Here is a 12,605-nt window from a genome sequence, read left to right as displayed (position 1 = left end):
TAATGTTCTGTGATGCTGCGTATTTTGGGATAGCATTGCTTTATTAGTTTGAAATTTTTTAAACACAGTAACACCGAGAAAAGATTTCACCCCATCAGTGCCAGTTTATAACCAAAATACATCAATTAACATCAGAAAGATGTCTAGTCAACCTTTGTGAAGGGCCTCCCACTCTGCAGGAATATGCGCTGCCACATTAGAAGCCCACCTGGCCATGGCCAGGAGCAGCAAGTGTCCCTTCAAACCCTGGCGGTCTTGTGCAGAGTTATGCAGTTTACCTATGCCCCTTTCCTCTCACCCCTTCCTTCCATCCCTCTCTTCTCTCCTCTCCCAACCCCGGATCCCTCTCTCACATTGCAGGCAGATGGTGATTAGCCCCAGGACACCTTTTGGTAACAGTAGCGCACTACAAATGTAAATAATAATAGGCAGAAGCAGGGGATCCACTAGACCCGAACTTCGGGGTGGGGGGGGGGGGGGTTTAACACTCCCAGCCAGGGCTGGCCCTAGCACTGGTCGCACACGGTGCAACAGTCTTTCCACCTTCTCCATGAATTCCCTCACTACCACTCACCAACAATACACCTCATCTCTCTATAGCACCTGTCTGACAAAATACTCATAGTTTACTCACACTCACTTCTGTGATGTGAATGGTACATCTTCTGTGTACCAGGTACTGTAACCTTCTGCACTGTGTGGGTGACAAGAGTGCCCATGTGACTGCACGGAGAGCAATGCAACAGTGTGAGAGTAGGGTAAAAGGAATGACTAAAGGTTGTGTGAGGTGACCATATGAATTTGGGTTCGGAAGTAAGTGCAGAGTGGGACAAATTAGTGCATGGTTAGTGATGGCCTTGTTTGAGTGAGCTACAGATTGAGCAGTGAGGGGGGGGGGGGGGACAGGTGAGTGAAGTGTCACATGAGTGCATGTGCTCGTGTGACTGCAGGGTGAGGTACAGAGTGAACAATGCAAGCACATTTTTAGTGCAGAGTGATCACTGTGAGAGCAGGGTGAGCGGGTGAATGTTGTGAGTGCATGGTGATCAGTGTGAGTGCATGGTGATCAGTGTGAGTGCATTGTGATCAGTGTGAGTGCAGGGAGAGCGGGTGAATGTGAGTGCATGGTGATCAGTGTGAGTGCATTGTGATCAGTGTGAGTGCCTTGTGATCATTGTGAGTGTCTTGTGATCATTGTGAGTGCATTGTGATCGCTGTGAGTGCAAGGTGAGCGGGTAAATGTTGTGAGTGGATTGTGATCAGTGTGAGTGCATTGTGATCACTGTGAGTGCAGGGTGAGCGGGTGAATGGTGTGAGTGCATGGTGATTGGTGTGAGTACATGGTGATCGGTGTGAGTGCATGGTGATCGGTGTGAGTGCATGGTGATCAGTGTGAGTGCACAGTGATCACTGTGAGTGCAGGGTGAGCGGGTGAATAGTGTGAGTGCATGGTGATCAGTGTGAGTGCATTGTGATCAGTGTGAGTGCATTGTGATCAAGGTGAATGCATTGTGATCAGGGTGAATGCATTGTGATCAGTGACAGTGCATTGTGATCAGTGTGAGTGCATTGTGATCAGTGTGAGTGCATGGCGATCTCTGTGAGTGCATGGCGATCGCTGTGAGTGCATGGCGATCGCTGTGAGTGCATGGCGATCGCTGTGAGTGCATGGCGATCGCTGTGAGTGCATGGCGATCGCTGTGAGTGCATGGCGATCGCTGTGAGTGCATGGCGATCAGTGTGAGTGCATGGCGATCAGTGCGAGTGCATGTCAATCAGTGTGAGTGCACAGTGATCAGTATGAGTGCAGGGTGAGCAGGTGAATAGTGTGAGTGCAGGGTGAGCGGGTGAATAGTGTGAGTGCATGGTGATCAGTGTGAGTGCATTGTGATCAGTGTGAGTGCATTGTGATCAGTGTGAGTGCATTGTGATCAGTGACAGTGCATTGTGATCAGTGACAGTGCATTGTGATCAGTGTGAGTGCATTGTGATCGCTGTGAGTGCATGGCGATCGCTGTGAGTGCATGGCGATCGCTGTGAGTGCATGGCGATCGCTGTGAGTGCATGGCGATCGCTGTGAGTGCATGGCAATCGCTGTGAGTGCATGGCAATCGCTGTGAGTGCATGGCAATCGCTGTGAGTGCATGGCAATCGCTGTGAGTGCATGGCGATCGATGTGAGTGCATGGCGATCGATGTGAGTGCATGGCGATCGATGTGAGTGCATGGCGATCGATGTGAGTGCATGGCGATCGATGTGAGTGCATGGCGATCAGTGTGAGTGCATGGCGATCAGTGTGAGTGCATGGCGATCAGTGTGAGTGCATGGCGATCAGTGTGAGTGCATGGCGATCGCTGTGAGTGCATGGCGATCGCTGTGAGTGCATGGCGATCGCTGTGAGTGCATGGCGATCGCTGTGAGTTCATGGCGATCAGTGTGAGTGCACAGTGATCAGTGTGAGTGCACAGTGATCAGTGTGAGTGCAGGGTGAGCGGGTGAATAGTGTGAGTGCATGGTGGTCAGTGTGAGTGCATTGTGATCAGTGTGAGTGCATTGTGATCAGTGTGAGTGCATTGTGATCAGTGTGAGTGCATTGTGATCAGTGTGAGGGCATTGTGATCAGTGACAGTGCATTGTGATCGCTGTGAGTGCATTGTGATCGCTGTGAGTGCATGGTGATCGCTGTGAGTGCATGGCGATCGCTGTGAGTGCATGGCGATCGCTGTGAGTGCATGGCGATCGCTGTGAGTGCATGGCGATCGCTGTGAGTGCATGGCGATCGCTGTGAGTTCATGGCGATCAGTGTGAGTGCACAGTGATCAGTGTGAGTGCACAGTGATCAGTGTGAGTGCAGGGTGAGCGGGTGAATAGTGTGAGTGCATGGTGGTCAGTGTGAGTGCATTGTGATCAGTGTGAGTGCATTGTGATCAGTGTGAGTGCATTGTGATCAGTGTGAGTGCATTGTGATCAGTGTGAGGGCATTGTGATCAGTGACAGTGCATTGTGATCGCTGTGAGTGCATTGTGATCGCTGTGAGTGCATGGTGATCGCTGTGAGTGCATGGCGATCGCTGTGAGTGCATGGCGATCGCTGTGAGTGCATGGCGATCGCTGTGAGTGCATGGCGATCGCTGTGAGTGCATGGCGATCGGTGTGAGTGCATGGCGATCAGTGTGAGTGCATGGCGATCAGTGTGAGTGCATGGCGATCAGTGTGAGTGCATTGTGATCGCTATGAGTGCATGGTGATCAGTGCGAGTGCATTGTGATCGCTGCGAATGCAGGGTGAGCATGAAAGTGAAGGCGAGAATAAGACGTGAGAAAGCAGGGTGCATTCCCAGAAACTTGAAGTGTAGGGTTTCAGAAATAAGTTAAACTATTGCTATAATGGCATTAATCAGGGATTGATGGTGGAGGGAATAAATAATGTGCTGATCCTGCAACAAACTTCCATTCTTATGATTAGGGTTACCAGCTCATTATTTTGATGGCCCAGAAATAAGCAGTCACCTAAAGCAGTATTTTTAGCACTTATCTGTGAATACTTAGAACAGCAAATATAAATAGAAAGCACTTTTAATTGTGTAACTTTTAATTGTGTTCTAGGGCTGCCTCAATGAACCATGACTGAAAATTAAAGAGAACAGAGACAGAAAAGTCACATAACTAATTAATACATACTTTTTTATTTATAACTCTATTTAGTGTCAAGAGCAGGCATTTTTCTTTTGGCAACCCAACTTTATATTCCTTTTCATTAAATGCATTCTCACACTACAGCAAGAAGTGTAAAAATACAAATGTAAGGAATAGGCAGAGTGGGGGCCCAGGGGGTACTGGAACCATAACAAATATTAAGCCTCTGTAACCAGTTTACAAAGTCATGTAAATATGCTAATGGTCTTTAAAGACCTGTGAAAAACTCGGGCGCGCCGGAGATAAGACTCCAGACACTGCCCAGCCGAGCCCCCAGCAGCTCGAGTTTCACTGCAGCAGCCTGGGCTGAGACACAGGACGGGGGAAGAGGGGGGCTGAAGCCCTGGAGGCCAGGGCAGATTTGTGACTGTGAATGTGCGACCCCCTTCACACCACTCCACGTCTCCCCTGGGGGTCGCGCCCCACAGTTTGAAGACCCCTGTCTTAACCTCATGCGCGCTAGCGGAATTCCGCTCCTGCGCTGAGATTTTTTAAATCGCACTTTACGTGACGAGCTGGGCTCGTCATCAGCGTGCGAGGAGGCTACGCCATGATGAGCCCAGCTCGTCATCAGCCTGGAAGGGGTTAAGGCATGTTTCAGCAGATACATGGTTATTATATTACTAGTTACGGAAAAATGACATGTCAGAATGTCATTGCCTTCTTTATAAAAACAAATCTACTGCTGCTTTACCATCAACACTTGGTCTCAAATAAATGGACAGGTAGATAGTGATATTGCTCTTCGGGCTCTTTGTGGAGAGAGGCGCGCGGATCCAGAGGAGAGGAGGCAGAGAGAAGACAACGGCGAAACTACCAGCGGACCGGCAAAGGACCTGACCCAGTGGACCTCGGGAGAACCGTCAGGAGGAGAGACCCGGTGGAGCCCTGGAGGAAAACAGCCAAAGAGGGAGGTTTCCCCAACACCCACTGCCCACGTGTCGGGACGTATCCAGGAGAAGCAGGATGCCGAGATACCCAACGCTACGGTCCCAGAGGACAGTAGCTCCAGGAAAGTGCTGTTTCTTCAGTTTTGGAGAAGGTTGGCTGGGAGGGGAAGGACGGGGGACGGTGTATGAATGTCGGGCACTATCTAGGACCGCTCCTTCACCAAACATTCCTATTCCCTCACAGGTCTTGGTGATAGACTGTATAGGTGGAGGGGCAGCACACTATACTTAGAAAAAACAATCAATCGGACTGACTGGTGGTTGTTTTGTGTTTCTTTGTTTTCTTCTGGGGACACTGAGCCCTCCGACAAACAGACAAAGAGTTGAAAGGAAGCTACCTGAAGACAGGAGGCCAGAGGAATTGGCAGACTGAACCGTTATAGGATTTTGTTTTCTGGTCAATAGTACTACGTTGCTCCAGCTGTCCCAAAGCTAAGACCTTACGAGACATATCCTTTCAATAAATCATAAAATGTGTTTCAACACCTTTTTCCACACGTATGTTTGGAGTGGGTTTGTGTTGCTTAGAACAGTGGTTCCCAAACTTTTGACTCCTGTGGACCCCCATTAAGTCACCACTGGAAGCCAGGGACCCCCAAGCAATTTGCAGGATTTAAATTTCAAACATTAATGCGAACAAAATAAACACACATGTGCACACATATTTACAAGCCCCTATCCCCAAGGGAATGTTACTTTTTGTGATGTTCCCATGGCGAGAGGGGCTTCACCTTATTTACAAGGCAGTGTCGAGGCACTTACCGTGGCATAACGCTGCCTTGCAAATAACGCCCCCTTTCAGGCGATACTTAGTGTGAAAGAGATGGGCAGTGGGTGTTGTGGTGGGCGTTCCACTGTAACACCCATTGATTTTTACGCTGCCTCCTATTTACAAGGGCAGCGTAAATAGGAGACTGTGCCAAAATTAAAACCAGGAAACACCTGGTCTTAACTTGGCGAAACAAGGAGAAATGCTTTATTTCTCCTCGATTTTGCTTTTTCCATGTGGGCTACCTTATGCAGTACACATGGAAAAAGCAAAACGCCTTGGATTGTTTATGTTCAGGAAGGTGACCCTTCCTGCATACAAACAATCTTTAAAAAAATTACATTTTGTAACTTCCATGTGTGCTGCGTTAAGCAGAACACATAGAAGTGACAAAATAGCAATTCAAGATTGTTTATGTGCAGGAAGGAGTACCTTCCTGTACATAAACTATCTTCCCCTGCACACGGATGCCCTTGCACTACGGTGAAAGGGTGACTGCATTGGCGCTACCCTGCTAGTGCCAGTGCAGGAGGAAACGCGGGGCTGCACCCTATTCTTGTAAATATGGTGCAGCCCTGCATTTCAGAAGCGGCGGAGCGTGTCATTAAGCCAAGCAGGCTAACGACACGCTCCTCCACTTCTGTTGTAAATATCCCTCTTAATATTTTATATTGAAAGAATTTGCAAAAAACAAAATAATGTAATCGAAAGATTGGTGCTGCATCCCAGTGAGTAACTTTTAAATGGATGGTTTTATTTTGCAGTACGAGGCTCCTGCTCCTGCCAGGGCCAGACTGGAAACCAAAAGCAGCCCTAGAAAATGTTTTCAGACCAGTCCCCATACGGTGCATACCAAGTGCAGTGAGTGAGCCTGGCCACTACAGAGGGGGCTTTGTAAGGCTCTCCCCCAAAAGATTTTGGTAAACAATGGTGTAGTCTACAACACATTTATCATTACGTATTGAATTTTATTAGCTTTTAAAGAATAGTAAATGTAAACCTTACTATGCACCATGCAAATAAGTTACTGACCAAAGCAGTAACCTACTGACCTATGCACATGAAATAATTTTTTTTTTAAATGCATGGTACACGTTCTTTGCAGTAGGCATATCAAACCTCTGTGCTAAATTAGATAAGTTAAAGCTGCCACTGGACAAAATTAATCTCTCCTGCAGGTACATTAATCACTGGTGTTATCGTGACACTTTTATTGTTGCTCGAAAACTGCTAATGATACAGGAAACGTTGCAATGCTTTTAAAACTGTTGCCTGCAGACCCCCTGGGAATGTGTCAAGGACCCCTGGGGGTCCGCGGACCACAGTTTGGGAAACACTGGCTTAGACTGAGAGTGAACTCTGGTCCTGGGAGGACTATTCATCACAGTGGTGTAAGAAGTGGGATAGTCATATGAGGCTTGAAGATGACGCAACCCGTAACCCTACAGGACATAATCACTCAGTTGGCCGAAAGGCAGAGACATTTACAATTAGTCCTGGAGCAACAGAACCAGAATGCACAGAAGGAAAGGGAATCTTTCCATATGGCCCTGAAAGAACAGCCGGTGATACTAACAAATAATCAACAGGTGCAAAATACGGCTATTCTACCCCTCATGAATGCTATTTCCAGCACTAGGGTCCATCCGAACGTCACTGGGAGTGTACCTCAGAAATTCCAAGAGGAGGAGGACCCAGATTATTTCTTCACCAACTTTGAAAGACTTGCTACCACAGCCACTTTGCCCCCTGAGAGGTTGGGTCAGTACATAGCTCTGTTATTATCCGGAGAGGTACAGGCCGCATACCAAGCCGCCAACGCTGCTGGAGTCACGCCCTATCAGGACATAAAAAAGGATATTCTAGAAAGACTGGGGTGTGATCAGGAATATTACAGGGCCAACTTTCGCAAAGATAAAATGGGGATCCGGACACAACCCCAGAGCTCTATTTTACGGGATTAGAGATTTGGGAACTCGCTGTCTTCAGCCCCTAACTTCCTCAGTGGAGGAGGTTATAGAGAAAGTATTCCTAGAACAATAGCTGGAAGCCCTACCAAGTAACACGAGAGCCTGGGTAAAACAGCATCCAGGTTTAACACAACAGTCGGCCATAGAATTATCGTGTGCATATCATAGATCACCAGACTTCAGACAGACAGCAAGAGCTCCTATCCCTTCATTTAAACCCCTTCCAAAAACACCAAATGAAGGAGGAGATAAACTACCCTTTCCAATTGCAAGGCAGGTCTCTAAACTGCTTCCAAAACCATCTCCGTCCCACATGGGACCCCAGTGCTTTCGCCGTGCAGAGTGGGGAACATAGCCAGAACCTGTCCCTTAAACACAGATAGCTCTGTACCTATGGAGGTAGGAGGGTCCTGAGGAAGGGCGTTAGTGACAGGAGCAAGTAGACAAAGGTACAAGAAAGCAGTCAGGATAAATGGCAGACCAGCCGATGCTTTATTAGACACAGGGTGTCTCCATACAGTAGTAGCAAAGGAGTTGGTTTCAGTGGCAAAAGTATGCGAAGGGGAGACTGTGTCCTGTGTACATGGCGATGTCAGGTCCTACCCTTTAGCTGAGATATTGATAGAGATAAATGGGTATCCTCAGGTCAGAAAGGTAGGAGTGGTTCCTGGGTTGCCAGAAAATGTGTTATTAGGCACAGACCTTCCCCACTTCCACAAGTATTTGACTAAGCTAACAAGGCAATGTGCTGAGGTAGAGTGGCTTCAAGAGGCACCATTCTGCAGTGAATCCATATCAAGCCCCAGAGATAGGGAAAAGAAAACTCGTAGTGAAAAAGAAAAGATAGAGATAACTACACATATGCCTGCCAAACTATGTCCTCTTGTATGCTCTCTTCCCCAGACAATGGAAATACTCCCGCCCGGAGCTTTCGAACTGCACAGAAAGACGACAGCACCTTACTACAGGCCTGGAATCAAGTACCTAGACAAGGTAGGCTCTTCTTTTTTCATAGAAAAAGGACTGTTGTATAGAGCTCGTGGAGGCCCTGGATATAATACTGAACAGTTAATGGTTCCGATGGCATTTAGAGAACAGGCCTTACAGTTTGCACACAGCCAGGCGAGACAGGGTCACTATGGCCAAGAGCTCATGTTGAAGTACCTATTGGAACAATTTTATTGGCCAGGAGTGTATCAGGAAACCACCAGAATATGCGCAGCATGTCCCAAGTGCCAATTGGTAAACCCATCAAAGGACAGAAAGGTACCACTACATCCTTTATCAATTATTGATATTCCCTTCCAGCGAGTGGGTATGGATTTAGTAAGACCCCCTAGTACCTTCAGCCACGGGGCACCGGTATATTTTGGTCCAGGTAGATTACACCACCCGATACCCCGAGGCCATTCCCCTTACAAGCATGACTACAATGGCAGTAGCTCAGGCTATGATCTTTCCCCCCCCCCGAGTGGGGTTTCCTTTGGAAATTCTAACGGATCAGGGAACTCCTTTTATGGCCAAACCCATGAAGGAGATCTGCAAACTTTTAGGGGTCCATCAAATCAGGACAACGGTGTACCACCCCCAGACAGACGGTCTAGTGGAAAGGTACAACTGGACAATCAAAATCATACTCAGGAACCGGATAGGAGGCACAGGGAAAGATTGGGATTGTAAGCTGTCTCTTGACTTCTTTGCCATCAGAAAGCACGAGCTGAAATCAACAGGATTCAGTCCTTTTGAACTCCTGTTTGGACTAAAACCTCACACTTTGCTAGAGATGGCTGCCGAACAGTGGACTGAGGAGGAGGATGAAGGGAAACCCCTTTAAGGGTATATGCAAACATTGAAGGAAACATTAGCCACCTGTGGGACACTGTTCATCAGAACATGGAGAAAGCCCAAACTTAACAAGAACAGTATAACCGTACCAGCAGAATGAGGGAACTAAAGATAGGAGGGAAAGTACTGATTCTCCTAACCTCTTCAGATAATAAGTTGTTGGCAACTTGGCAAGGACCATACACTGTGACACAGAGAGTTACTCCAGTCACATACAGAGTACCTGAACCTCATACCAATAGCCTCGGACAAACCTATCATATCAACTTCCTGAAGAAATGTGAGGAGACGGATAACTCTTCCAAAGATGGAAAGTGAGTACATTCCGTAAGTCAAGTGACTCTCAATAAACCATTAGACATACATATGGAACTCGAAAGAGAGGACAAGAAGGAAAGACCCCAAATGGGATCCAGGCTCTCACCCGAGCAGCAGCAGCAGTTGGGATAGTTATTGGACCAATATCCTGGGCTACGTTCTGGTCACCCAGGTCTTACCTCTTTAGTGGCTCACGATATTATCACTCAAGAAGGACAAGTAGTAATCCTGAAACCCTATAGTATACCAGAGTCCTGAAGGACAGCAGTAGAATAGGAGGTAGAGGATATGCTTAAAGCTGACATAATTGAACCCTCTCGCAGCAATTGGCGCTCGCCTATTGTGTTAGTGCCCAAACCGGATGGAAGTCTTCGTTTTTGCATAGATTTCTGCCAGGTGAATGCCCACTCAAGTTTGACAACTACCCCATGCCCCCTGTGGACGAGCTGATTGAGAGGCTAGGTGAAGCTAAAGTCATGTCCACCATTGATTTGACTACAGGACATTGGCATATTCCTTTGGCGCAATCCGCCAGAGAAAAAAAGGCCTTTTCAACACCGTCGGGACTCTACCAGTTCAAGGTGATGCCGTTTGGCCTCCACGGAGCACCAGCAACCTTTCAAAGGTTTATGGATGTCCTGTTACGAGCTCACCAAGTATATGCCGTAGCATACTTGGACGATATAGTAGTCTATAGTCCGAATTGGGAAACGCACTTTGTACACCTTAGTAACATATTTGATACCTTGAGACAAGCTGGCCTTACCCTAAATCCGAAAAAACCCACCTTCGGAACACATCAGATAGAATATCTGGGATGCCCCATCAGTGAAGGAACTATACTACCACAACACAACAAATTAGAGGCTATACAGAACATTTCCCGACCCACTACCAGGAAAGAGGTGCGAGCCTTTCTTGGGTTTGTAGGTTACTACTGCTGGTTCATCCCTCAGTTTTCCGAGATAGCTAGTCCTCTCACACACTTACATGGGCATAAACCTACAAGGGCCAGGATAAAGTGAAAAAAGGCTCAGGAAGACAGTTTTTGTTCCCTAAAGCAAGTACTATGTAATGCTCCTATTCTAACCTGTCCGGACTTTAGAAAGTCATTTGTGTTACAAACGGATGCTTCTGATAGAGGACTAGGACCGTATCGTCTCAACCAGATTCACAGGGACTACTACGACCGGTGTTCGTCCTGAGTAGGAAGCTATTCCCAAGATACCGGATATGCCACTATGGAAAAAGAATGCCTAGTTATTAAGTGGGCTATGAGTCATTGCAGTATTACTTACTGGGGCGACCTTTCTTTCTGTTAACTGATCATGCACCCCTGACTTTGTTAGCTACCAATAAGGATACCAATGCCAAAATACTGAGATGGTTCTTCGCATTACAGCCCTTTTCATTTCAGACTATGCATATTCCCGGAAAGATGCAAGGTAACACAGACTACCTCTCCCGCTTTCCTGTATCAGAATGGCCCGGTCGTCCATCCCGAGGAGAAAGGCAGTGTGATAGGGTCACCTCGGGGGACGAGATCTCCGCGCCCTTCAAGAGAGAGCCTAGACAGGGACAGCAGGAGAAGGAGGTTAGCGGGACAGAAACAGCAGCTGGCGCAGAACAGATGTCATCCGCCTCAGGAAAAAGGAAGTTGACGCCAGGGTGTGGAGAGAGGCGCGTGGATCCCGAGGAGAGAAGGTAAGATAAGACAGCGGAGAGACAACCGGTGAACCGGCTGAGGACCTGACCCAGTGGACCTCGGGAGAACCGTCAGGAGGAGAGACCCGGTGGAGCCCTGGAGAAAAAGAGCCGAAGAGGGAGGTTTCCTCAACACCCACTGCCCACATATCCGAACGTCCCCAGGAGAATCAGGATGCCGAGATACCCCATGCTACAGTTCCGTTTCTTCAGTTTTGGAGAAGGTCGGCTGGGAGGGGGAGGACGGTGTATGAATCTCGGGCACTATCTACTGCTCCTTCACCAAACATCCCTATTCCCTCACAGGCGTTTACCAATGACTTTAAGCTACGGCACACAACCTCCTGGGAGGTGGTGAGGCCTAACTCGTGGGGGGTGGTCGGGACTAACTCATGGGAGGTGTTTGGAAGTTTGAAAGAGATGCAATTTAACACAAGCATGGTGGGGCGCTAGGGGGCGCACAGCGAGATGGCTGCCTGAGCAGCAGCTCCGCCGGGTGATCGTCATCTTTGGTGGATTTCGCCGGTATCGCCCCGGCCACCCGCTCCCCGAGCACATCAGAAGTTGGGGGAAATGATGCGGTATTAGATGCGGTGCAGAAGGCCCCCCGGCCGGCACAGATTGCAAGTCTAATCGATGGTGGAGGCTACGGAGCGTCCGAGTGCCTGACAAAATGGCCGACACTGGAGGACGACTACACAGCGAAAATGGAGTGGACGGACTTCCATTGTCCATCTATGCTAAAAACAGCGTTTCGAAGGTAGGGTCTTAATCCCTGGACCTTCCGATGCCACTACCCTATTCCTTTCGCGATACAAAGTGCCGGGGACCCCCATAATAACATCGAGGCGAATGCCTGACAACATGGCGGCTGCTTCGGAGAAAACGCGGGCATAGCCGACCCCTCTCAAAGCACAACGCATATGCCACGTACTTGCTGGTCCTACGGAGTAACTGCGGAGGTGATTACTGGCTGAAACGCAATCAGCGTGGACTGCAGGACTGGTCTCTGGCTACAGTGGAGGCGCGTCCGAGCGTCTAACGGATAACTAGCGCTGGAGGACAGAAGCATGACCTGAGTGAGGCGGACAGTCTGCGCTAATCAGTCTGCGCCGACTGCTACACTGAGGGAGTACGGCCCTGCTACAGGAACCTTCCGACATCGCTGTCCTGACCCTGCGGCCTGCAAGAGAACTGTGCACCTTCAATAGCGCCCAGGTTAGTGCCTGACGCAGTAGCGCTGGCTTGCTAACTAACACATGTGTATCTGACCCCTCTCCAGTCGGCGCGCAAAGGCCCCTATACCTGCAAGGAGGGCATACGAACTGCGCTGGCTGACTGGAGACATGGTACGC

The 12,605-nt window shown here is 48.6% G+C and overlaps 1 protein-coding gene across 1 annotated transcript in view; it reads right to left on the bottom strand.

The window, feature by feature from the left end:
- Positions 1–12,605, bottom strand: part of LOC147748866 (protein-associating with the carboxyl-terminal domain of ezrin-like) — a 1,120,148-nt gene that overhangs the window by 180,736 nt on the left and 926,807 nt on the right. The gene's annotated exons all lie outside the window — the stretch shown is intronic.

This window comes from Lissotriton vulgaris, chromosome 1_1 (assembly GCF_964263255.1).
Source record: "Lissotriton vulgaris chromosome 1_1, aLisVul1.2, whole genome shotgun sequence".
In the NCBI taxonomy this organism is placed as follows: Eukaryota; Metazoa; Chordata; class Amphibia; order Caudata; family Salamandridae; genus Lissotriton; species Lissotriton vulgaris.
Note: the sequence above shows the minus strand (reverse complement) of the source record. Positions and strands in the feature narration are given on the sequence as shown.